The sequence below is a fragment of the Triticum dicoccoides genome, chromosome 4B, assembly GCF_002162155.2.
Source record: "Triticum dicoccoides isolate Atlit2015 ecotype Zavitan chromosome 4B, WEW_v2.0, whole genome shotgun sequence".
In the NCBI taxonomy this organism is placed as follows: domain Eukaryota; kingdom Viridiplantae; phylum Streptophyta; class Magnoliopsida; order Poales; family Poaceae; genus Triticum; species Triticum dicoccoides.
In genome coordinates, this window is record NC_041387.1 from 491,142,337 (window position 1) to 491,166,357 (window position 24,021).

Sequence of the window (24,021 nt, forward strand, 5' to 3'; positions counted from 1 at the left end):
TGAGGGTTTGTGACTCCTTGAACTAGTGCAAGATGTGGAAGTTGATTGCACTTGTTCTTGGCAAAATGATATGAGTGAAGAATGTTGGCGGAGTCACCCTCAAGAACTCTCTGGTTCTTCTTCTTCGGGATCCACATCATCTTGATGGGAATCCTTGGAGTTGTAGTTTTACTTGATGAAGTAGAACTTGACGTAGTCTCGGGGACCCACTTGAACGAGGCTTTAGGTGCTTCTTCAAATGCATCAATCTCTTCTTGAAGCTTGTCCTTGCCTTTGTTCTTGTGGTCTTGTGGTGGAAGATCATCTTGAGCTTGTGTTCCCTTGAAGGAAGTAGGATCATACTTCTCTTGTTGATGAACAAACTTCGTCTTGGGGTAAATATATTCTTCCCACTCAACTCCATTGGCATTGAACTTCCGATCAAAACCAACACCTTGATTCTTCCGGTGCCTTCCTTGCTTGCGTACAATTTCCTCGAACTGCTTACTCCTGGCTAGGCTCTTGTAAACACCTTTCTCTATAATTCCCTTCAATAAGCTATTTTCTTGCTCAAGTGTAACTTGGCTAAGAGAATCATTAGTGGAATCAAGAGAACTACTAGAAGCAACAATATTGGATTTGACATTATTATTGTTACTACTAGAGGAAGTATCTTTCTTGTACTTGTTACTAGACTTGACTTGAGGCATGTAAGTAGATAAGAGTAAACGCTTGGCAATGTAAGAAGAACTTTTCTTGCGGAGATCATCATTGATTGCTTTTAAGAAATCATGCTCTTTCTCAAGATTGAGCTTTTCGAAGCGTAACTTCTCATGAGCCCTTAAAAGTTCTCGATGATCTTCGTTGATAGTTTCATGAGCTAGCTTAAGAGAGTTTTGTTCTTTAGTTAGAAGCTCAATCTTCTCCTTATCATTGTCATTCATTTTAGCATGATTAATTGATGTTCCATCATAGTATTCATCACTAGAGTTTTCAACAAGTAAATCATCATCCACAAGCAAGTCATCTTCATCACTATTAAAATCAACATACTCGGGATGTGTTACCTTTGGACCTTTGGCCATGAAGCATCTTCCAACACCTTCATTTGGTGAGTCAAATATGTCGTAGGAGTTGGTTGACACAAGTGCTAGACCGGCAACACCTTCATCTTGAGTATATTCGGAGTCGGAGTGATAGCTTCTCTCGGAGTGATTGTCGGAGTCGGAGCGGGAAACCCATTCACTAACATGAGCTTGATGTCTTCGTTTTGTGTAGCTCCTTGATGACTTGTCCTTCCTTTCCGAATCCTTGCTTCTCCGTGAGGGTCTTCGTTCATAACGATCATCTCTACTCCTCCTCTCTCTTGGTGGTGATTCTTCTCTTTTGCTTCTTCTTTTTGGAGAATCTTCTCTTCTTTTGTAGGGTGCCGTACACTCATTGGAGTAGTGTGCGGGTCTCCCACAATTGTAGCAATTGCGCTCTCGATTAGAAGATCTCTTGTCATTATAAGACCTTGACTTGGAGCTTCTCTCTTTGGTTCTACTCTTGTAGAATTTGTTGAAGTTCTTCACCATTAATCTCAATTCTTCATTGAAGGTTGGTTTCTCACTTGATGATGTGGGGGCTTCACTTGAGGCTTTGTAAGCACCACTTGACTTGTTGTGAAGTTCCTCCTTATCCTTGAGTGACATCTCATGAGCAACAATCCTTCCAATGACTTCCGTTGGCTTGAGATCTTTGTAGTTTGGCATCATTTGGATCAATGTGCACATGGTATCATACTTTCCATCCAATGCTCTTAGGATTTTCTTGATGATGAATTTGTCTTTCATCTCTTCACTCCCTAAGCTGGCAATCTCATTTGTGATAAGAGCAAGCCTAGAGTACATTTCAGCGACACCTTCACCATCCTTAATTTTGAACTTGTCAAGCTGACTTTGGAGCACATCCAACTTGGATTCCTTGACGGACTCCGTACCTTCATGCATATCAATCAAAGTATCCCAAATTTCCTTTGCATTCTCAAGATGGTTGATTTTGTTGAATTCTTCGGGGCACAATCCGTTGAAGATGATGTCACATGCTTGAGCGTTGTATTGCAGCATCTTCAATTCTTCCGCATTAGCTTCACGGTTCGGTTCTCTCCCATCAAAGAATTCACCTTGCAAGCCAATACAAATAATTGCCCAAACGGCGGGGTTATGTCCAAGATTATACATTTTCATCTTATGCTTCCAACTAGAAAAATTAGTACCATCAAAGTAAGGACGTCTACGGTGATAATTTCCCTCGCTAGACGCCATACTCTCCTAGGTTCTGAAACCAAGGCTATGACCACCAAAAGCTATGGAAATCAAAGCAAATGGAGACCAAAGCTCTGATACCACTTATAGGACCTTGAATTATGTCTAGAGGGGGGGGTGATTAGACTACTTGACCAATAAAAACTTAACCTTTTCCCAATTTTAGAGTTTGGCAGATTTTAGCTACTTTAGGACAAGTCAAGCAATCATCACACAATTCAAGCAAGCATACAAAGAGTGTATAGGCAGCGGAAATTAAAGCATGCAACTTGCAAGAAAGTAAAGGGAAGGGTTTGGAGGATTCAAAAGCAATTGGAGACACGGATGTTTTTGGCGTGGTTTTGATAGGTGGTGCTATCGTACATCCACATTGATGGAGACTTCAACCCATGAAGGGTAACGGCTGCGCGAGTCCACGGAGGTCTCCACCCACGAAGGGTCCACGAAGAAGCAACCTTGTCTATCCCACCATGGTCGTCGCCCACGAAGGACTTGCCTCACTAGTGGTAGATCTTCACGAAGTAGGCGATCTCCTTGCCCTTACAAACTCCTTGGTTCAACTCCACAATCTTGTCGGAGGCTCCCAAGTGACACCTAGCCAATCTAGGAGACACCACTCTCCAAGAAGTAACAAATGGTGCGTTGATGATGAACTCCTTGCTCTTGTGCTTCAAATGATAGTCTCCCCAACACTCAACTCTCTCTCATAGGATTTGGATCTGGTGGAAAGAGGGTTTGAGTGGAAAGAAACTTGGGGAAGGCTAGAGATCAAGATTCATATGGTAGGAATGGAATATCTTGGCCTCAACACATGAGTAGGTGGTTCTCTCTCAGAAATGGTAAGTTGGAAGTGTAGGTTCATTCTGATGGCTCTCTCCATGAATGAAGAGGAGGTGGAGGGGTATATATAGCCTCCACACAAAATCTAACCGTTACACGCAATTTACCAAACTCGATGGGACCGGATCATTAAACTCGATCGGACCGATTTAGTAAACCTAGTGACCGTTAGTGATTTTCGGTGGGACTGACATGCATCTCGGTGAGACCGATTCGGTTAGGGTTAGGGCATAACGTAATCTCGGTGAGACCGATTACACAAACTCGGTGAGACCGATTTGGTAATAAGCTAACCAGAGAGTTGGTCAGGTAAACTCGGTGGGACCAATTTGCTCTTTTCGGTGAGACCGAAATGTTACAAAAAGGAAATAGAGAGTTTACATTGCAATCTCGGTGGGACCAATCACTCACTTCGGTTAGACCGAAACGTTACGAAGGGAAACAGAGAGATTACAATCCCATCTCGGTGAGACCGAGATCCCTATCGGTAAGACCGATTTGCTTAGGGTTTGTGGCAGTGGCTATGACTTTTGGAATCGGTGGCGCCGGATAGGAAGAATCGGTGTGACCGATTTTGGCTTTGGGTTTAGGTCATTTGTGGATGTGGGAAAGTAGTTGAGGGTTTTGGAGCATATCACTAAGCACATGAAGCAAGAGGCTCATTAAGCAACACCTCATCCCTCCTTGATAGTATTGGCTTTTCCTAGAGACTCAATGTGATCTTGGATCACTAAAATGTAAAATGAAGAGTCTTGAGCTTTTGAGCTTGAGCCAATCCTTTGTCCTTAGTATTTTGAGGGATCCACTTTCATCATCCATGCCATGCCATTCATTGAGCTTTCCTAAAATAAAGATCTTGGAATAGCATTAGCTTAATGAGCTATATGTTGTTATGAATTACCAAAACCACCTAGGGATAGTTGCACTTTCACAATGGTATTAGCACATGTTACCTCATCCTGAGTTTCCAAATAGGTCCTTCTCTATAGAGAAAATGGGAAAATTTGTTGTATTATAACCATCATGGAGGTAGGATGTATGGGAGAAGCAAAGTAATTGCCATGAATAACATTACTTACACATAACTCCTGGACAAACACCTACAACTGGCATTTTCCTTCATCTTCAGTATAATATTTCCAAGATGGGAAGATATGCACATACGATTTAACAACAGCAAATGCGAAAGATGCTAAACTACGACTAGCTGGTTGTGCTTCCTCCACAGGAATAGGCGTACTAACTGGTGGAGTTGGGGTTCACTATTATAGTACTGGCCCTTTGGGCACTGGAGCTGCCTTACTAACTGCTCTCGTTTGGGAGCTCTATGGTGGAGATGTTGCTGTGTCAACCGGAACTGGGTTACTATCGGCTGGGGTTGGGGTTAGATTGGGTGAAGCTGGTTCCCTGTCCATCGCAGTAGGGGTACAATCTGCGAGAGTTTGGGTTATGTGTGGTAGGGCTGGTTCTTGTGCATGTACAACCGGGGTGCTTTCTCCACCAAGAGGTAGCACTGTTTTATTTGAAGACCGTGTTTTTAGTCCGCTAGATACTGGCATCACCCGCTCCAATTCAAATGGCTGATAAACAGGAAACATAGTTGAATGTATAGACATTGTATGAGAGACAGATGCAATAGATAGTGTGGAAAAAAGAGGGTATGAAATAGTTGACATGTATATTGTTTAACTAAAACGAATAGCATGACATAATTTCACATATATGATGTCTATCTAAACTGGATAGCATAGCATAACATAATTTAAAGATATGATGAATAACTAAACAGGATCGCATGACATAATTCACCTACATGTTATCTAAGTAATCAGGATCGTATCATTTAATTCACATATGTGATTTATATGCTAAACAGAGGGCATTCGATATGATGTCTGAACTAAGAACATGGTGTTGAATATTGTGTATATGATGTCTAAACTATGCAATGCAAGACACCATATGCATGATATGAGCAGTATAATCATGCCAAGTTAGAGCATACACCTCAGTGGGGGAATCGGACTTGTCATCTGTCTCTGAATCCATCTTTGAGGAGCTATCGGGACCCAACAAGAGATCTGCTTCGACAGGTAGCACTGTCTGCTCTGAAGGCCTTGTTTTCACTCCAGATTTTTCCATCTCCCACCCAAATGGCTGATTCACAGGAAGAGTAGTTTAATGTACAAATATTGTCGACAAATGGAAATGTAATGAAGAAAAGGATGGGCAAGATATCAAATATATGACGCCTGGTTAAACAGGATGGCATTGCACATTTCACATATATTATGGCTGGCTAAAAGACATGAGACTGCATAATTCCCATATATGATATAGAAACTAAACAGGTGGCGTTACAGAACATGTCTAAACTAAGCAGATGACATATATGATGTCAAAAGTAGGCACTGCAAGGCAACATATGCATGATATGACTAACATCATCATGCCAAGGTAGAGCAAACACCTTGGGGGTAAATAGGAGTGGTCAGCAGCGTCTGAATCCGCCTCAGAACAGATATCTTCCTATGGATATCGCCGCCTCGGAACTCTTCTCTTTTTCTCTACATGTTCAGCATGACTATGTACAATATCTGACATGCATACGAAAAAAATATGGTGAGATTATGTAAGGAGAGCATGCAAAAATTTAGAGTGATGGTAACAACGAGTGGATGGATCCAAAAATAATGATAGCAGGCTGATGATTGCTTTAAATTAATAAAAAGACAGATGATGATTGCTTTACTATTTGTTTCCCACCCAAGATGAACAACATAGGCATACCCTAGGTGAACCATATATTAGACAGACATACTATTCATTGCTGCCTCGATATGTGCCCCACAACTAATTTAGAACTCAAGTTTGAACATTAATTTGGACCTGACTTGGGAGTCCAAGAGCTGAACAGGACGATAAAATAGCAGGCAAGTTTAAGCAATGCATAACATAAGCAGAAACAAAAGAGTGCGACCTCTCTTGTGGACCCATGTACTCCTCAGGTTCATCTGCTGAGTCGATGATGGTGATGTCGTTGCGGTGGGTGCCGGCGACAGGGAAGGAGATCTTAGGCGGCAAAAGACGGTCAGGAGTCGTGATGTCTGGTTTGGTCGATGCTTCTGTCGATGGAGCAGCTCAGGTGAGGTGGACGACGTTGCGGCAGGAGCAGGACAAACCACACAAAGTTCAACTCGACACGTACCTATAACTGAAGTAATTCTATAAGGGATCATTTGGCTTGCATGATTCTTAAAACGCAGGGATAGGAACAACACCGGAATAGGATAGGAAAATGCACATGGTAAATAGAGCATTTGTAAACACAAGATTTCTGTCAACTTGGGTGTTTGGTTTACAGGAACTGGAAGAGCAGAGGAATGCAAAGAAACATGGCCAAAATAAAGTGAAATCACATGAAAGCGTGTACAGTTAGAATGTTATTCTGGCACTAATGCACCTGGTCTTGTTTTCATGCATAGGATTTTGAAAAGTAGGTCCAGGTGGATGTTTTGCTTCATTCCTTTCAACAAAATGCATGAATAATTGAATAGTAGAGTGCCATTGGAAAATTCCCTATTGCTATGTTTTTCCATTGAACCAAAATAGCCCTAATGGATCGACGTGAATGTATAGTAATAAGTGATGCAACAAGTGTACAACCTCTTTGCCGTAGCCGTGTCGACCTCAGCATCATTGAGTTGGTCACTAAAGCAGTTGAGACAGAGGTGGCTGTCGGAGGTGTGGAGGAAGATGTGAGGAATCTGTAGACGGTGTTCAGGGCACTGCTCTGTTGTGATGGATCGTTTTGTCGTTGGAGCAGCTCCGGTGAGCCATAAGACGTCAAGGCTGAAGCAACACAAGATAGACATCGTCAATCTCAAGTGGGATTCTAATAGCATCTCTAATAGATGATGTAAAGTGGATGTAAAATTAGCATCACCAAAAACCACCTGACTACAACAGATGAGGTAAAAATTGTTGACTCTGAACTTAATTGTCGAAACTGAATTTTACTGTGGAATCTGAATGCTACTGTCGAAACAGAACGCAATGGTAGCAGAGAGGCGCTTGACATGTAGTTTAGGGAGGGCCTGCAGTTCATCTTCAACCTGCACCCCGCTGAGCCGCCAGCCACCACCGGTCAAACCGCTGGCCCCAGCGCCGCCTCGCCACCCCGAAACAACTCCAGATTGCCGCCCCGGCCAGCCCTCTAGGCCCCCACCCCACCCTGAAGCCTGAGATAGATAGCGGGGTACCTCTCCGGCGAGCCCCCGTCCCCGCTGCGGGTGGTTCTTCCTTAACTCCGGCGAGCCCCTCCCCCCAACCCCTAAAAATCGACTGACCCAAAAGTCGATTCAGTCGACTGAAGTGTGGCTAAATCGGAGCAGAGCAGCAGCACGAGCGAGGGGGAGAGCAGCAGCAGCTGGGCGAGCGAGCGAGAGCCGGAGCAGCAGCAGCGCGAGCGAGCGAGCGAGCGAGAGCTGGAGCAGCAGCAGCAGCAGATCCGGCTGGTATGGCCGCCACCGCTGAAGGGGCCTTGCACTGGGGGAGAGCCGTCGTGGAGATGTCGCTCGCGGCGTCGGCTTCAAGGTAGCCGCTCCATGGGGGTGCGGGATGGGGCACCGTCGGCGCCGGGAGTTCGAGTTAAGGAGAAGGTGCAATGCGATGAGTGTACAATCTCTTTGGTGTCGCCGAGTAGGCCTCGGCTTCGTCCGAGGAGTCGGTGAGGATGCTGCGGTTCCGGTGGAGCAGGTTAAGGCGGTGCTGTGGGGATGGAGCAGCCGCGATAGATGAGGCGATCATCGGAGCAGCTCCTTCGAGGTAGAGGACGGGGCGGCTGAACCGGCGGGACGGCGAGATGGACGACGGGTCCTCATTCAGAGAGGTGGACGAGGGACGTCGAGCTGTTGCGGTGGACGACATCGTCGGGGAAGAGGCTCCGGCTGGGCAGCGGTGACGTGGCAGACGGAGGAGTGTGGGGTTTCGCGGATAGAGCGGAGAGGTTATGGCGGCCTGGGATTTCGAATGGCGAAAAGGGGGCGATGGGAGGGGGTGGAGCATGACTTAGGGACGCGCTTGTCCAAAATGTAGGATGTGTTACAAAAGTACCCCCCACCAATTTGAACTAGCAGCCCTTTCGGCTCAGGGTTAGAAGGGGGATTTCGCGTGTCGGGATTTGGTAGCTTGAGGGAGTTTTCGCGCGTGTTGTAATATCGGGATAGCAAGGCGCGGGTTGTGAAGGCGCCAGTTTTGGGAGCACGATATCTGAATTTTCGGGATATAACAAGACGCGGGTTGAATTTTAGGGAGAAGCCTAACGTGTAGTAATATTGTACTAGTACATACCAAATCAATTCGCACTTCCCTCAACCAAAAAGAAAACAAAAAAATAAAACTATTCACACCACATAAAGAGAGAGTCTTGCCATGTTTTACTATACAAATGCTATTCAAAGCTACTCCCTCCTTCCATCTACATAGGCCTAATGCGTTTTTCGATGCTAACTTTGACCAAATATTAGAGCAATGATATATGACATTCCACTTACACAAAGCACACCGTTAAATTCGTCTGTGAAAGGTTCTTTCAATGATATAATTTTCACATTATGCATGTCATGTACTATTAATCTTGTTAATAGTCAAAGGCGGTCTTAAAAATCTCATTACACCCTATATAGATGGAAGGAGGGAGTATGAATCCATGTTATGTCCGATTAATTTTTTTTGCTTGCTCTATAATGCATGTAACCTACTCATACCAACATTTTAGTGCATTCCAAATGTCTATACTACCGCTGCAATTCAAACTAAATTTGAATTCGTTTCTCTATTTCAATAAGAATCTATAATCATGATTGTTGCCAACTTCAACCATCATAGTTTCCTTGCTATCCGCTAGATATAAATCAGACGGCCTATAATGCAGGATGGCAGGCACACCATCATCAACAACTCCGTTTTCTTATAAGAGTAGAGATAAAATATATTAAATGTAGTATAACATGTTCATAACCACACCATGTGTATCATCGTTATATATATTCACACATGCTTCGGTTTAAAACACTATGATAAATTCTTCAAATATCCGAATTCGCTTTTTATAATGAAGTATATATGATCTCTATTCGTCTTTTACACCCACACATCCCTCTTATCTTTGTAGCTAGCGCTAACTTTCTCTTGTGCATGCACACGCCCGCATCCCTCTCACCCTCCCTCAGCATTATCTAGCTCCATCACGCAAATTCGTCTTTTCACTTTAGGTCGTTCACCCACGGTGTGTGTAGGCCCCCCAGCTCCTTCTTTACGGCACACATCGATCGATGTGCCTCTCTAGCCAGGTGTGCCTAGCACAAACACAAGCTTCCCCTCTTCTCTTGTCACCGTCCATGCCTCACTCCCACCACTCTTTTCATCGTTCTCGTACTCGCACACTCATTCCCCCTCGATATAGTATGCCTCTCGTACCACCTCCTAGATGCATCCCTCTCTCTCTCTATCCTTCTCCTTGTGCCTCATTTGCTTCTAACACACACATGCATGTATACTGATCGATCTCCCAACATATACCTAGATCAACTTTAACTACCCCCCCATCGATCGACGTACCTCACAAGTTATGTCTCTCCTTTCTCTAACAAAGGGCGATTGATCTTCCTATGTAGTTACGTCTTCTTACCACAACCACATCGTCCCCCCTCATCATTCGTGCATGCCTCCTGACCCGTCTCTCACACACATGCACAGACAACAAGCAGCCATCTCCTCTCTTATTGATATTGCAGGCGTGCCCTCCGTTTGTCTAGCAAGCCTATCCCACCATTTGTTAGAAGCAACTCCACTACCACCCCCTCCAACACTCTAGCTCTGTTTCTCTCCCAACCTTATTCCTCTCCTGTACATATGCATGGATGCCGATCGATCTCCCTTAATACATGAGGCAGATCAATCTCCTTAATACATGAGGTAGGCCTCTCTCCTCCTCTACACATATACCAGCCATTGTACCTCTATAGTTAATTGGGCCTCCCTCTTCCCCCACCACACACCGATAGTCGAGCGCTGCAGGTAGGTATCCATGCCATAGAGACAAACTGCACATGTCCCCTCTCACGTTCCAGTAGCCCAGCCACTCTATATCTTTGACGTGGGCACACACAAATTCGATGGCACTCTTTATCGATCGCGCGCGCACACAGACACACATCATCCCTCTCTTCGATTCTATGGACACCTCAAGCCGATGATACCTCCACTCTCTTCTCATGGATCGCCCCCTCTCTATATATGTTATATCCAGGACTCTATTTCACACACATTGCATATGTTACATTTTTTGATAGACCCCCCCAAAAAACTCTCAAGAACCCACACACTATATCTGTCTAGGTTTGTATCTCTCTCACACAACCCCACGTAGGTGGTGTACGTATACAAAAAGAGAATAGGTGCACCGTGCATGTACTCACGCTTCGTGCCCAGCCACACCCGTGCGGGTACATGGTGGAGCTCATTTCTTTACGAAATGGTAGCCCACATGCTAATTTGAACGCCTGTAGTGGTTGTTTACCTAGGGAGGTCATGTACCACGCGTGCACGAAACAAAGTTTGACTTGACGCGTTATTTTTAAATAAAGTTATAGTGCTCAATGGCATGTACACAGAATATAAAATGATTTTTATGGAGAAAAAGGTAGTCCACTCACTATATACAATGGAGCCTGCCTGCCTGGTTTGTCACTCTTCAGAGTATCTCACACAAGGTTGCGGTGGCCTCTCTCTCTCTCTCACCGTTGGTCATTGATGCGGTCGCATCCCATCCGCCCAGGGAAAGGGAGTGCGGTGTCCTCTCTCTCTCACACTATTGGTCATTGATCCGGCCGCATCCCGTCCGCTGGGGGGAAGGGATGAAGTGCATCGTTTCTCCGTTCGACGGCACCGAGGCAACACGTCCCGATCTGCGGTACACGCCATTCTCTCTGACCAAGCTCTGGCGCGGCAGGGCCTACGCCACCTGCTCGCAGATTCCGCCCGCCGCCGCTCACCTAGTTACATCCCGACGACCTCCAGGTATCCCCTCCGGCCTTGCTCCACTGCCCGTCTTCCCATGTCACTGCATGTGGATCTTCCATAGTTCTTTGCCCTAAACGTAGCCCGTTCGGCGTACTTTCCATATTGCATTCTCGTCCTCACACCACTTTAGACAAACACAACCGTGTTGTTATCTTCCCTTAGGACAAGGAATATGCTTCTTTTTTGTCGTCGCATGTGTCATCAACTGTTATTGGCCAGTAATTGTTTCCTTTCTACCTCTTTTTTGCAAATAGGGCTATCCATTTCACCTTGTTGCTATTGCGACCTTTTGGTGAACTGCACAAATCACTTTTTTCTTAAGAGTGTTTTGTGCAGTTGTACTAAAATGTCACATGGGCAACGTCTCTACATTTCAGTGCGACTGCACAAAGGGAGATTGGTTTTGCTCTATCCTCCTCATCCAACTCCGAGCCTAATCTTCTCCAACTAGTTAGTCTTAAGAGATACTGCAAAGGTGACCGGCTTCTATTTGTGTGTTTATTGTTTCACCAGCAATCCTCTATTATCGTAATCACACTTAATATCTTTGGAACAGGGACACTCAGCTCTATTTTAGTGGAATTGCACAAAATGATTGGAATGTTGCATGCTCCAGACAACTACTTTTTTCCCAACATGCCTTGTTGATTTAGACAGAGCTGGGGCAGGGGGGGGGGGGACGTTGCTGCCAATGAAAGCATGGATCAATTTTAATTTAACATCTTCTCACAACTCTGTCTTCAGTTATGATGTAATTATTAGCTCTTATCTGCTAATAATTGACATGCATTAGCAAGGAAGTTAGTTTTTTATTGTTTCCAAAAGAGCATCGATGGCAAGACACACGAAAGAAAAGTTGAAAGCTCACACCATTGTACAATTTCATGGCGCTAGAAAATTATTTGTATAGTACATCAATTATGTAAACAAATGATGGAAGCTTGATAGCATTGGCACAAGCCTCTTCATCATCCGGGTCCATGTGCCATGCACAAAATTATACTCCTTCGTTCCTAAATATTTGTCTTTTTTCAAATTTCAAACGGGCATATTTTAGAGTGTAGATTCACTCATTTTGCTCCATATGTATACTCCCTCCGTTCCTAAATATTCTATTCATATTTCTAGAGATTTCAACAAGTGACTATGTACGGAGCAAAATGAGTGAATCTACACTCTAAAATATGTCTATATACATCCGTATGTGCCAGTCCATTTGAAATCTCTAAAAAGACAAATATTTGAGTAGTCACTCGTTGAAATCTCTAGAAAGACAAATACTCCAGAGTATATTTAAGAACTGAGGGGGCAGTGGACAACCGCATGGGAGACTCAGCCCGGTCGTTGCGCGGCATTAATAGTGAGTAATGAGCAGTCAAATCATAAGCCCCACCTTTCCCACTGTAAGTTGCTCGGAAGAAGCAACCATCAATACGCTCTTCTTTGAATTCGCTCATACTACTCCATCCGTCACTGTTTATAGAGCGCGCTTCAGAAAAAAGAAAAAAAATCTGTGGGACCAAGGCGACTAGCAGTCGGCCTGAAAAATAGCATTGGTAGTTATAGCACGGTGTCTATTACTAGAGGGAATAATGCATACACACATGCATGCAGTGCTTCCACCCCGGGTACACACATGCATGCACTTACTCCACTTCATAGCAGTACTCCCTCCTTTCCGGTTTATAGTGCTCAATTCAAAAATCTCACCAATAAGGGTAGATGGCGAGTGGTGGAATACTTTTTGTAGTTTTGCAAAAGCACCTAATTAATGCTCTTGTTATCCTCAAAAAATTATGTTTATCAATGCATTAATTGCAATGCATGCATGCATAAAGTACATGCATTGGTCAATTTTCTCTTAATACTTGCATGCAATGATTTAATGCACCTTGGAATCTGAACATGTGATGGAAAACAACCAAATTGAGCCTTATAAAATGGAAAAACTACAATTTTGAGATAAGCCCTATAAACTAGAAAGGAGGGAGTATGTGGAGAGAAAATTGTGGACTTGATTGCGGTTACCATGCCCTAATTAATTGAGCATTAAATCAAACGCGTCTAAAGTCTCTCTGGTGGTGGAAATGCATTTAGAGAAATGCATCATAATGAAGCGCGCCCTGTAAACTGTGATGGAGGGAGGAGTAGTATGAAGGTGGAAAACCAAGTACGTGTATGGCCAGTCGGTTAACGCACCTCCTCTTGGCATATCACTGACATGTGGGACAGGAGTGTGAGCAAACCGATCTCAATTGACGGCAAAGAGCCAACCCGCCGTTCCTTGAGAGAGACGAGGAGCAAGAACACACAAACGGGCTCGCACGAAGGCCAAGATACATTCGAGCATGGTTGGTTGATCGATATCATTCATTACATGTTGGGCTGCCGTTTTCCGCCCTTCTCCGGAATAAACGTGTACTTTACTAGATATAAAAAAAATAAGAGTACAGATGCTCCACCATGCGGTTCTAGTAGTAGTACTCCCTCCGTCTTGGTGAGTAAGTCATCTTTAGGCTGTGCACCATGACCAAGGAGGAGGGGAAAACGAGAGACCTTAATGTTTATTTGCTAATTAATAGCATTGCATGCAATGAACTAACCACTGCATGTCGTGTTTATTAGTCTCAAGTCATTAGAAGCATGCACACCCCTCATCTCTTATTGGTTGATATGTCAATAAACAAGAAACAAAGTAGAAATTAATGCACCGTGCCTAAGTGTTTTGGGATTATTTTATTTTTGTAAGATGACTTACACACCTAGATGGAGGGAGTACTACTCGTACTACTGCGCTTGGCTCTTCGCCTCTTCGTGAAGTCGAACAATGATGGTACTCCGCATGTCGGGTATTACAGTGTATGCCTCTGACAATCTGACACCGAATGGACTGATGCATGTCCACCGAGGGTAGGTTGCATTAGTCAAAAGGCATAAGCGAGCTTCACCTTGTCCTGCAAGCTTCTCCTCTTTCTGCGAGTTGACGGGACACACCAAAAAGTAGTGCTAGTCCATACTCCCTCCTTTCCGGTTAATATGGCTTAATCTTTTTTGTGGGTAAATGAGAGAGCTTTATTCATATATAAGCATTCTTAGGACAATCAGCCAAGACACTGGTCACTAGGAAGCGAGGTACCCCGCAAAAAAAGAAGTAGGAAGCGAGGTGTTTCATCAAGCCAGCTCTCGGCCACATTCAAAGTGCAGCAAGCACGGTTCGCACGAATATGCGCCGCAAGGTTTGCTGACCTGTTTACATGCTGAATAACAAAAAAAGAGGAAATATTACCGAGCGCTACTATTTGTAACAGGATATGAGCCAAAATTAAGCGAGAATTGTGGCGAGTGTTCCATGCAATCAACTTCCATTATCACATGCGAGAACCCTCGAAGAGAACCAAATGTGTTGAAGATTGCTTTATCACATTTTAAAATTATAATAAGAGTGCAGACGCTCCTCCATCCGGTTCCTAGTACTAGTATAGTACATACCTTTATAGACTATAGTAGTAGTACTAGTACTACTAGTAAACTTTTGCGCTTGGCTGTTCGCCTATTCGGGAAGTCGAACAATAATAGCACTAGTAGTATAGTGTATGCTTCTGGCAATCTGACACTGAATTAACTATTGCACGTCCATCGCCTGAGCGAGGGAGAGCTTGCATTAGTCAAAAGTTTCTCCTTGTCCTGCTAGCCACCGCGCGCAAGCTTCTCCTGTCCTGCAACCTTCTCCTCGTTCGGCAAGTTGACGGGACACAGCAAAGTAATGCTAGTCCACACTGCCTCCTCTCCGATTAATATGGATTAATTTCAAACGAGATAAATACACTGTATGTCACTGTATATTTGTAAAAATACGGTTAGTGGACTTCATAATACGCTCATTGCGCTCAATATATATATATTTTCCGGTGTTTATACGGTCACTAGCTCACCCTGACTGAGTATGTGTGTGCATGCACGTGTAGGTTGAGCACTTGAGCGTGATCATGTGTGTTCCATCGTGTGCTCGGACATGCATGCATTAGGGTGTCGCGTGCATTTTTGCGTCCAAGTGTACGTGTAACTATTGCATACACGTAGGGGGAGTACGTCTAGGGGCCACTAAGGAGCAGTCAAATCACACAGTAATTTAGTCGGAAAGCAACCATCATTTCACTCTTGAATGACACGTACGCAATATAAAATGGTTGATATGGAGAGAAAAAGAAAACCATTATATATACACTAGCAGGAGCCTAAGCTACAAGCCTGCTTGCTTAGCTTGCTCTCTTCACAAGCATAGAACGACGGGCCTGATCCCGCAGCTGGGGGAAGGGAACAATGTTCTGCGTAGACGCGGTCGACATCGGCGAGGGAGAAAACCCATAGTCGGTGCATCCCAATCGGGGGTCACCGTGGTATGGGCCGATGTCACGTCCCAACCGCCCTTCTAGCTACAGCCCGACGTCCTAGGTAGTCCATCTTCCTTTTGGAGCCAGCTTGCTCCACTGCCGTAGCTCCATCTCCATGTCGATCTTTCTCTACTTCTACCGGCTTCTACTTGTGATGAGTTTATGTCTCATGAACTAGTGCCAGTACTATTATTCTAATCACACTTCTTCAATATCTTTGCCATCAAGGATGCTCAGGTCGATTTTAGTGGAACTGCACAAAAGCATCGTATGATCCGAGGGTGCCAATCGTCTTTCCTTCGACAGGTTCTACCTGGTCGGGAAATTAAATCATGTTTAGGGTTTAGGGTTTAAGTCGTAGTGACCCCATCAGTAGTTTTTCTTTTGTACATGCTCTCACAACTTTCTCTTTAGTTGTGAAGTAAATATGCTATGATCTGTGAATCATTGAGATGCATAAGCATGTGTGTTAGTTTTCCTTTGTATTTGATGGAATGTTGTAACGGGGCAACCTTGGAATAGGAATGAAAATGGAGTGGAAAGTTTCCATTTTTCCGGAGAAAAATTGGAAATGGAGAGAAACCAACGTTTCGTTTCGTTGGATCGCGCCATCGAGCAAAACCAATGTTTAAATCACGTCTGTCGTGTTCGTGTCTTACCCTCCTCCACGACTCGACCCCACAAGGTCGCTCGGCATGCCACTCACCGCAAACCGAGTATACGATAACTTTCCCGCCTGCTTGTCGATGGACCGCGCCATGGAGTACTAGCACTACTGGAAGAGATTGACGAGTTGGGGGAGGATAGCTAGCTGTAGCACGGACTCCCAAGAACTTTTTACATGCATGTTGTAGCCGGCTATTGCGACCTTTAAACGCGGAGCAGCCGCGTGCACCCGGAAGCGGCACGGGCGACGCTCTCTTGGTCGGCGCGTCGCTTCAATGCCGGCGCTAGTGAGAGGTCGCGTCCGCTCTGGCCGGGCATGAATGCGGCACTGGCCGTTTCGGGCGGGAAGCACACGCGGGTGATGAAGAGGGTTTGGGTTGGTCGGGACCGGCCATGGCAGCGGTCCGGAGGTCCGCAAACAAGAGATGTTGTACTTTAATATTGCTGCGTATATAATTAACAATGTAAATAATGTCCCAGTTGGACAAATATGATTGGAGATGGAGATGGAAATGGAATTTTACGTAAACACATATATGCATGTGTATGTCTATGTGTGTGTAGCGACGACTCTCACGACCTGGAAGCGGGGGCATGTTTTTGATCAAGTTTTCTTTCTTGGTACGTTAGAAAATCAGTTTGTCTAATTCACATCTAGATGTTATTTAAGGATATCACATCTAAGCTCCCACAAGTATATAATGTAGCAACAAGAAACAAAAAAACTAGGACAAAAAATAGACCACAAACAGAGTGGACATCAACTTAGATGTGACATAACTATGTCACATCTAGATGTGTCCTAGACAGACCCTTAAAAAATTGTCCGCTAGTTTTCGTTTCTTTTTTTCGGGAACGCGCGTATTCTATTTAAAACCACTGCTACGGAGAGATTTTTTTACTCCATTATAGCCTCTTGTTTGATAGAGTTTCTTGCGTCTCGCTCTCTCACCCTCTCCATATCAAAACAAGATGATAGTGTCCACTCTATCTCTCACCTCACCGGTGGTCACAGATTCGGCTGAATCCCATCCGCTACGGGAGGTGAGGAGGTGCAGCATTGACGTTGTCACTGACGGCGACGGAGGAAGCCGATGCGCACCGTCCTCTCGGAGCCGGCGCTGGCACGGACGAACATCCTCCGCGCCCTTGTTCGCTGCCGTCGTGTGGGCAGATCCCACCCGCCTGCCTAAACGACATCTCGCCCACCTGAGGTATAACTTCTTGTACTGGTCCAGCTCCCCAGGTTGCTACGTGCGGGTTTTCTTCTATGCAACTACTCCCCAGCTCCCCATGCATAGTAGCTAGGGTTCGTCGGCTGGTCCAACATCACCTACTAGTACTATTATAGAGGAAATGCCACTCGAAAAGTTGTCCTGATTTATGCCTCGGTGGAGGTATACATGTTGTTTCGACAAAAAGTACATGGTGGTTGTGTGGTCATTGTCCATATGGTGGTAGTACTATCACTGGTTAAATGAAGAAATACTTTTTTTCTCGGGTATCCTAGTTTAGTTCCCATCAAGATAATTATGATGCTTCTATTTGTTGGTGTACTTTTCATTAATTCTTATTGACAATTTAGATGTCGTTGCTAATCTTATAAAACAAAGTAACAACACTATATCCCTTTTTTATATTTTTGGAAACAGCGATGCGTATCTCCATACCCGGGCATGTCTTCCTCAATTTTAGTGGAACTGCACAAAATTGGATGGCCATTGTTGTTCCGCCTCACTGTCCTCTGCCACGTGGTTCTTCCTTCCTCGAGCTTGATTACTGAGAAGAAACAGACCACGGTGAGGATTTGTCAAACTTCATAGGTGCCTCACCCAAACTTGATGCCAAATGGATGATGCATCACCACTATGACCTATCGATGCTCATGGTTGCGCCTCATGGTTGCATCGGCTGGTGAAGCTGATCGATTTTCAATGAAAAACAAGATGTCTTCCATCAGTGTGATTTGCTTGTTACGCACAAAGATGATATCCTTCATTAGTTCACCTTGGTTGCGTTGGAGACGCAGTCGTCTTTCACGTTGGTGCAATTTTATCACACAATTGGCTATGAACCAAATGTTTCCTCGAAGAACGATCGACGTTGGTACTAAGAGCATAAGTTTTGTATTGATTTCTAAGCCTTCTCCCAGCTTTGTCTCCAGTTCCCCTGTAATTTTATTTGTCCAGCTATTAACTTTGATTTAGAAAATGGTGTGGACTAAAAACCCAGATGGACGTAGTAGCCCTCCATTTTTATTTACTCCGCATATTAGATTTGACTGAAGTCAAACTTTGTAATACTCTCAAACCTTTCCGATAATTGAACTTAAAATTCTTTATTTGTACACACTCTCACACGTTTCTGATAATTTGGCGCGTGTGTGGTTGTTCACTTAAGGGAGGGTAGTGTACCACACATGAAGGACAGGAAGTGCGTGTTGGGGAACGTAGCAGAAATTCAAAATTTTCCTACGTGTCACCAAGATCTATCTATGGAGAAACCAGCAACGAGGGGAAGGAGAGTGCATCTACATACCCTTGTAGATTGCTAAGCGAAAGCGTTCAAGAGAACAGGGTTGAAGGAGTCATACTCGTCGTGATCCAAATCACCGGAGATCCTAGTGCCGAACGGACGGCACCTCCGCGTTCAACACACGTACAGCCTGGTGACGTCTCCCACACCTTGATCCAGCAAGGAGAGAGGGAGAGGTTGAGGAAGACTCCATCCAGCAGCAGCACAACGGCGTGGTGGTGGTGGAGGAGCGTGGCTATCCTGCAGGGCTTCGCCAAGCACCACGAGAGAGGAGGAGTAGGGAGAGAGGTAGGGCTGCACCAAGAGGGAGAGGTTCTCATCTGTTTAGCAGCCCCAAACCTCAACTATATATAGGGGGAAGGGGGGGGCTGTGCCCCCTTTAGGGTTTCCCACCCCAAGGGGTGCGGCCAGCCCTAGATCCCATCTAAGGGGGGCGGCCAAGGGGGGAGGAGTGCCTCCCAAGTCAAGTGGAGGCCTCCCCCTTTAGGGTTTCCCCCTTCCCATGCGCATGGGCCTTGGGGGGCTGGTGCCCCTGGCCCATTAAGGCTAGGGCGCCCCCCTACAGCCCATGCTACTGTATTGGACATGGTGGAACAATTTCTGGACCTCCGGACCCCTCCGGAATCCTCCGGAACCTTCTGGAAGCTTCCCGGTACAATACCGAAAAAACCCAAACTTTTTCCGGAACCCGAACAACAACTTTCCATATATAAATCTTTACCTCCGGACCATTCCGGAACTCCTCGTGACGTCCGGGATCTCATCCAGGACTCCGAACAACATTCGGTAACCACATACAAACTTCCTTTATAACCCTAGCGTCATCGAACCTTAAGTGTGTAGACCCTATGGGTTCGGGAGACATGTAGACATGACCGAGACGTTCTCCGATCAATAACCAACAGCGGGACCTGGATACCCATGTTGGCTCCCACATGTTCCACGATGATCTCATCGGATGAACCACGATGTCAAGGACTCAATCGATCCCGTATACAATTCCCTTTGTCTAACGGTATTGTACTTGCCCGAGATTCGATCGTCGGTATACCGATACCTTGTTCAATCTCGTTACCGGCAAGTCTCTTTACTCGTTCCGTAACACATCATCCCGTGATCAACCCCTTGGTCACATTGTGCACATTATGATGATGTCCTACCGAGTGGGCCCAGAGATGCCTCTCCGTTTACACGGAGTGACAAATCCCAGTCTCGATTCGTGCCAACCCAACAGACACTTTCGGAGATACCTGTAATGCACCTTTATAGTCGCCCAGTTACGTTGTGATGTTTGGTACACCCAAAGTATTCCTACGGTATCCGGGAGTTGCACAATCTCATGGTCTAAGGAAAAGATACTTGACATTAGAAAAGCTTTAGCATACGAACTACACGATCTTTGTGCTAGGCTTAGGATTGGGTCTTGTCCATCACATCATTCTCCTAATGATGTGATCCCGTTATCAACGACATCCAATGTCCATAGCCAGGAAATCATGACTATCTGTTGATCACAACGAGCTAGTCAACTAGAGGCTCACCAGGGACATATTGTGGTCTATGTATTCACACGTGTATTACGATTTCCGGATAATACAGTTATAGCATGAATAAAAGACAATTATCATGAACAAGGAAATATAATAATAACACTTTTATTATTGCCTCTAGGGCATATTTCCAACAGTCTCCCACTTGCACTAGAGTCAATAATCTAGTTCACATCACCATGTGATTAACACTGACAGGTCACATCTCCATGTGACCAACATCCAAAGAGTTTACTAGTGTCATTAAACTAGTTCACATCATCATGTGATTTAGACTCAATGAGTTCTGGGGTTTGATCATGTTGCTTGTGAGAGAGGTTTTAGTCAACGGGTCTGAACCTTTCAGATCCGTGTGTGCTTTACAAATCTTTATGTCATCTCCTAGATGCAGCTACCACGCTCTATTTGGAGCTATTTCAAATTACTGTTCTACTTGGAGCTATTCTAAATAGTTTCTCCATTATACGTATCCGGTATCTCTACTCAGAGCTATCCGGATAGGTGTTAAGCTTGCATCGTCGTAACTCTTTACGTCGAACTCTTTATCACCTCCATAACCGAGAAAATTCCTTAGTCCACTAGTTACTAAGGATAACTTTGACCGCTGTACTGTGATCTATTCTTGGATCACTCTTGTACCCCTTGATTGACTCATGGCAAGGCACACTTCAGGTGCGGTACACAGCATAGCATACTGTAGAGCCTACGTCTAAAGCATAGGGGACGACCTTCATCCTTTCTCTCTTTTCTGCCGAGGTCGAGCTTTTTAGTCTTAACTTTGTACCTTACTACTCAGGCAAGAACTCCTTCTTTGACTGATCCATCTTGAACACCTTCAAGATCATGTTAAGGTATGTGCTCATTTGAAAGTACCATTAAGCGTTTTGATCCATCCTTATAGATCTTGATGCTCAACGTTCAACTAGCTTAATCCAGGTTTTCCATTGAAAAACACTTTTCAAATAACCCTATATGCTTTCCAGAAATCCTACGTCATTTCTGATCATCAATATATGTCAACAACATATACTCATCAGAAATTCTATAGTGCTCCCACTCACTTCTTTGGAAATACAAGTTTCTCATAAACTTTGTATAAACCCAAAATCTTTGATCATCTTATCAAAGCGCACATTCCAACTCCGAGATGCTTACTCCAGTCCTTAGAAGGATCGCTGGAGCCAGCATACCTTTTAGCATCCTTAGGATCGACAAAACCTTTCGGATTGTATCGCATACAACCTTTCCTTACGACTGGTAAGGAAACTCGTTTTGACATCCATCTGCCAGATTTCATAAATGCAGCTTGTGCTAACGTGATTCCGACGGACTTAAGCATCGCTACGGATGAGAAAATCTCATCATAGTCAACTCCTTGAACTTGTGAAAAACTCTTCGCCACAAGTCGAGCTTCATAGATGGTGACATTACCATCCACGTCCATCTTCTTCTTAAAAGATCCATTTATCAAATGGCTTGCCGATCATTGGGCAAGTCCACCAAAGTCCATGCTTTGTTCTGATACATGGATCCTATCTCGGATTTCATGGTTTCTAACCATTTGTCGGAATTTGGGCCCACCATCGCTTCTCCATAACTCGTAGGTTCATTGTTGTCTAGCAACATGACCTTCAAGACAGGATTACTGTACCACTCTGAAGCAGTACACATCCTTGTCACCCTACGAGGTACGGTAGTGACTTGATCCAAAGTTTCATGATCACTATCACAAGCTTCTACTTCAATTGGTGTAGGTACCACAGGAATAACTTCTTGTGCCCTGCTACACACTAGTTGAAGTGATGGTTCAATAAACTCATCAAGTCTCCACCATCCTCCTACTCAATTCTTTCGAGAGAAACCTTTCCTCGAGAAAGGACCCGATTCAAGAAACAATCCATATTGCTTTCGGATCTGAATTAGGAGGTATACCCAACTGTTTTGGGTGTCCTATGAAGATGCATTTTATCCGCTTTGGGTTTGAGCTTATCAATCTTGAAACTTTTTCACATAAGCGTCGCAGCCCCAAACTTTTAAGAAACGACGACTTAGGTTTCTCTAAACCATAATTCATACGGTGTCATCTCAACGGAATTACGTGGTGCCCTATTTAAAGTGAATGTGGTTGTCTCTAATGCCTAACCCATGAACGATAGTGGTAATTCGATAAGAGACATCACGGTATGCACCACATCCAATAGGGTGCAGTTATGATGTTCAGACACACCATCACACTATGGTGTTCCAGGCGGCATTGGTTGTGAAACAATCTCCACAATGTCTTAATTGTGTGCCAAACTCGTAACTCAGATATTCATCTCTATGATCATATCATAGACATTTTATCCTCTTGTCACAATGATCTTCTACTTCACTCTGAAATTACTTGAACCATTCAATAATTCAGACTTGTGTTTCATCAAGTAAATATTCTCAACATCTACTCGAATCATCTGTGAAGTAAGAACATAACGATATTCACTGCATGCCTCAGCACTCATTGGACTGCACACATCAAAATGTGTTACTTCCAACAAGTTGCTATCTTGTTCCATCTTACTAAAAATGAGGCTTTTCAGTCATCTTGCCCATGTGGTATGATTTGCACATCTCAAGTGATTCAAAATCAAGTGAGTCCAAACGGTCCACTTGCATGGAGTTTTTTTCATGCACATACACCAATAGACATGGTTCGCATGTCTCAAACCTTTCAAAAACGAGTGAGTCCAAAGATCCATCAACATGGAGCTTCTTCATGCGTTTTATACCAATATGACTAACATGGCAGTGCCACAAGTAAGTGGTACTATCATTACTATCTTATATCTTTTGGCATGAAAATGTGTTCACTACGATCGAATTCAATAAACCATTCAGGTTTAATACTAATCTTGATGGTAGAGGGAGCATGCGATGTTTGATCACATCAACCTTGGAAATACTTCCAACACATATCGTCAGCTCACCTTTAGCTAGTCTCAGTTTATTCCGTAGCTCTTTTATTTCGAGTTACTAACACTTAGTAACCGAACCGGTATCTAATACCCTGGTGCTACTAGGAGTACTAGTAAAGTACACATCAACACAATGTATATCCAATATACTTCTATCGACCTTGCCAGCCTTCTCATCTACCAAGTATCTAGGGTAATGCTGCTCCAGTGGTTGTCCCCTTTATTACAGAAGCACTTAGTCTCGGGTTTGGGTTCAACCTTGGGTTTCTTCACTAGAGCAGCAGCTGATTTGTCGTTTCATGAAGTATCCCTTCTTGCCCTTGCCCTTCTTGAAACTAGTGGTTTCACCAACCATCAACAATTGATGCTCCTTTTTGATTTCTACTTTCGCGGTGTCAAACATCGTGAATACCTCAAGGATCATCATATCTATCCCTGATATGTTATAGTTCATCACGAAGCTCTAGCAGCTTGGTGGCAATGACTTTGGAGAACCATCACTATCTCATCTGGAAGATCAACTCCCACTCGATTCAAGTGATTGTTGTACTCAGACAATCTGAGCACAAGCTCATCGATTGAGCTTTCTCCCTTAGTTTGCAGGCTAAGAAAATCGTCGGAGGTCTCATACCTCTTGACGTGGGCACGAGCCTGAAATCCCAATTTCAGCCCTCGAAACATCTCATATGTTCCGCGACGTTTCGAAAACGTCTTT